The following is a 4351-nucleotide window of genomic DNA, read 5'->3' on the forward strand; positions in this document are numbered from 1 at the left end:
GTCCGACTCTTAGCGACCCCATGGACTGCAGCCTACCAGGCTCCTCCATCCATGGGATTTTCCAGGCAAGAGTACTGGAGTGGGGTGCCATCATCTCCGCCATTCTTGCTCTGAGCAGGGCTAAATGGCTGCATTGTCTTGGTCACATTGCCTAACCTCTCTTTGCCTTGGGTTCATATCTGTAAAGTGGGAGAATCAGAACTTATTTCTTTCCTACATATAAAGCATTCATAGATGTGTTTATATATATACAGTTATATACACATGCATTGTTTAAAAGCACAGATTCTAAAGTTAGACTGTCTGGGTTCAAATCTCAGCTCCAACACTTATTTGCACTCCTGATCTTTTAAAAATCAGGCGGTAACAGTACCAACTCCATAGAGTTATTGTGAGGATTAAATGTACTAATACACATATAGTTCTATCAACAGGGCTGGCACATAGTAAGTACTATATAAATGCCATCATATTATTACTTATTTCCTAGAAAAGCTTCACAACTGTCTATAAGGATACAAAAATGAAAATTAAAAAATTTCCAAATTGTTTTTTGTTTCTCTGGTTCTCATGATGTTGTGATTTTCTCTACTGTCTCAACCTAATATTTCGGCAGTGTTCCTCATAGAACATTTTCACTCTCATTTTTAAAATTAGTTATTGGCATATCTTTTACCAGTTATTTATTGAGATCATTTTATCCCCTGCTTCCTTAAGCTTAATGATATTTAATCTCTCTGAATCTCATTCTTTCCTCTCCCTGTATACAAAAAAATCAATGATTTTTAAAGCCTGCGTACAGATAAGATTCACTTGTATTGGGAAGATGATGAATGAGCTAAACATTTGTTTGGGACAATTTCTGATTCTGTCTCTTCCCCTCTTGCCTCACAGCATTCATTTTCATGTTTTTTTGCCATTCATTTATTCATTCAGTATTTATTGAGTAGACTTGTCAATCTTGAAAGGCAGTAGAAAATTCTGATTCTGACACCTGAATGGTGCTTTACAGCTTACAGATCGTTTTCACATATATTACATTTATTCAGTCCTCAGAGGCACTCACTTCATTTCACCCCAGTTCTTCCTCCCTTTTTAACTTTACATTTCTCTTAATCTTCTTCATTCTTTTCTCAACTCTTTGGTGTCCAGAATATTTACTGTGTGCACTGGGGGTGGGAAGCTGGTTGGAAGAAAAGGCAATAAGTGGGGAAGAGATACAAATCAGATGAGAAAGTAGGTACAAGGATGTAGCCAATACCCTACATCTCAGGATGAAAGGACAGAGCTCCGTCTCTTATATAGAAAAGTACAGTCACTTGAGAAGAAACAATCACCATTAATGCATCCATCACTAGAAACTGGATTGAGACGAGATGCAGAGCTAGTGGCTTCCCAAATCTACCCTTGAAAAGTGAAAGTGTTAGTTGCTCAGTCATGTCCGATTCTTTGCAATCCCACGGACTGTATAGCCCATCAGGCTCCTCTGTCCATGGAATTCTCCAGGCAAGAATACTGAAATGGGTAGGCATTCCCTTCTCCAGGGGATCTTCCCAAAACCCAGGGATCGAACCCAGGTCTCCTGCATTGCAGGCAGATTCTTTACCCTCTGACAATTAAGCATATTTAATCTACTGAAGAGCCTAAAGAGTTATGGCCCTCCCCTCCTCTGTAAACACCCAGCCCATTAAGTCCCAGCATTAAAGTTCCCTATTTTATTTCCTCTTGAATTTCATGACACCAACCAGTAGACAGGAAACAGAACATTACAAAATTAACCAGAAAATTATTTCTTCAGTCTGGTATCACCCATTTCATTCATTATTATTCCTCTCATGCACAACCGAGACTTCTGTAAGGAAATCCCAATGACTTTGTGCAGTGGGCCAGCGTCTGACAGATGAATGTGTGAAGTGATGGAGAACGAAGATGTCTGGGCATATCCAGTATCGCTCACATGTGAGCTTGTCCTGTCTCTTCAAGAGTACTCTGGCGATCACAGGATACATGAAGATGATACGGCAGACAAGCTTCCACTGCGAGACATATCAAGCTCATTGCTAACCCAGACTCCTTTCCCTTGCTCTGCCCTCTGCCTGAAATGCCCTTCCTTCAGAACTTCCCATGGCTGTCTCTCTTATTATTCAGCTCAAATGCCACTCTCCTGGAGAGACTCCCAGCCAGTCTGTATACAGTGTTGTTGTTGTTGTTCAGTCACTCAGTCATGTCCCAGTCTTCGTGACCACACGGACTGCAGCACGCCTGTCTTCCCTGTCCTTCACTAACTCCAGAGTTTGCTCAAACCCATGTCCATGGAGTCGGTCATGTCATCCAACCATCTCATCCTTTGTTGCCCCCTTCTCCTCCTTCCCTCAATCTTTCCCAGCATCAGGGGCTTTTCCAATGAGTTGGCTCTTCACAGATACATATGTATATTCTCATCTACTGTAGTATCCCAGAACTTATTTCACCAACCAGTCCCTCTATCTCATTTCACATTTTTATTTTCTTCATGGCATTTATTGCTACCTGAAGTAGATATACTCATCTGTTTACTTATTATCAGTCTCCCTCACAGGTCTGCAAGCCCCCAGAGAGCAGAGATTTTTTTTTAAAAAACATGTTGTCTGGAACATAGTAGCAGACCTTTAATAAAGATTGGTGGAATAAACAAGTGAGAAACAGTTATCCAATGTCTATTATATGCCAGTTCTGTTCCAGGCACTGGGGATGTGGTGTTGAATCAAGCAAATCCCAATTTTTAATCTCTTGGACTTTATATTCTAATGTGGGGAAACAAACAGCAAACAAATAAAGCAGGGTACATGATTCTGCCTGGGTGGGGTTGTGCCACTTAAGTGGGGTGATCAAAGGAAGGTCTTGCTGCAGAGACCTGGAGAAGATGAGAAGGGAGACACCTGAACAAGATGAGGAAGTTTAGAAGGGAAAAGAGCAGGAAGTGCAAAGGCCCTGAGCCAACAGTAGGGGGAGTAGAGGGTAATCTGGTTAAAGCAAGCGGGAAGTGTAGCCCCTCCTGTGTGCTAAGTTGCTTCAGTGGTATCCAACTCTTTGTGACCCCATGGACTGCAGCCCACCAGGCTCCTCAGTCCATGGAATTTTCCAGGCAAGAATACTAGAGTGGGTTACCATTTCCTATTTCAACCTGGGTCTCCTGCATTGCAGGCAGATTCTTTACCATCTGAGCCACCAAATTAAAGCAAGAGTTCATGGGAAAATGGCAAGGGCTCTGAGACGGTTGCCCAGGTGGTGCTAGAGGTAAAGAACCCAACTGCCAAAGCAGGAGACTTAAGAGACCCGGGTTGTATCCCTGGGTCTAAAGATCCCTGGAGGAGGGCATGGCAACCCACTCCAGTATTCTTGCCTGGAGAATCCCATGGACAGAGGAGCCTGGCGGGCTACAGTTCATGGGGTCACAAAGAGTCGGACATTACTGAAGCTTAGCACGCATGCTGGTCTGAGAGGTCCTAGTGGGGCACCTTCGATTTAGTACAGTATTGTAAGCAATAAAAGGACTTTGGTTCTTGCTCTTTGGTGAGATGAGAAGCCAGTGAGGGGCTCTGGACAGTGACATGATCTGACTTAGTTAAATAGATCCCTCTTGGTTCTGGTGATAGAAGACTGTAGGAGGCAAAGGTGGAAGCAGTTAGGAGTCCAGTGGGTGACTTGGTCCCAGGTGGTAGCTGGGAAGTGGTGAAACATTAACAGCCTGGAAGAATTCTGAGGGCAGAACCGACAGGATTTGCTGATAAGATGATGAACAAAGAAATGATACAAAAATATGTACAGAATTGATACAAAGGCTTTTCTTGGATTTACAAAAAAGAGACTGGTTTCTTTCGGGGTTTGACACTGATTTAACAAAGAGCACAGCCCTAGAAAATCAGCACTGGAACTTGGAACTTCTGTGTCAGCTATTATTTATACCCAAGAACAAACAAAAAGAGAGTGGTCAAATATATTCAGTATCAGAATCTGTCCTTGCAATTAAGTGAGCTGATTTGGGGCTTGATCTTATTTCAGCACACTGATATGAATGAGATAATTGTTCAGCAGACATAAACATTTCAAAGTAAAAATGACACTTATCCGTGAGGAGACTGTAAAGCTCAGTGGGTAGTTACACAAAAGGGGAAACATTATAATCAAGAACAAAGATCTTGCCTGATTTATACCGATTGACAGTCTGTGCTTCACACTGATCTGATAAACTGCTCAGACTTCTAACTCTGGCCTACCCAGCTACACTGAAAGCTCTTGGGAGCATATTCAACCTTGCATTCTTCTACCGGGAGCAGCCAAACAGCTGGCACACAGCAAATATCCGCGCACA

The sequence above is a fragment of the Bison bison genome, unplaced genomic scaffold (genome assembly GCF_000754665.1).
Source record: "Bison bison bison isolate TAMUID 2011002044 unplaced genomic scaffold, Bison_UMD1.0 scf7180017864354, whole genome shotgun sequence".
NCBI lineage: Eukaryota > Metazoa > Chordata > Mammalia > Artiodactyla > Bovidae > Bison > Bison bison.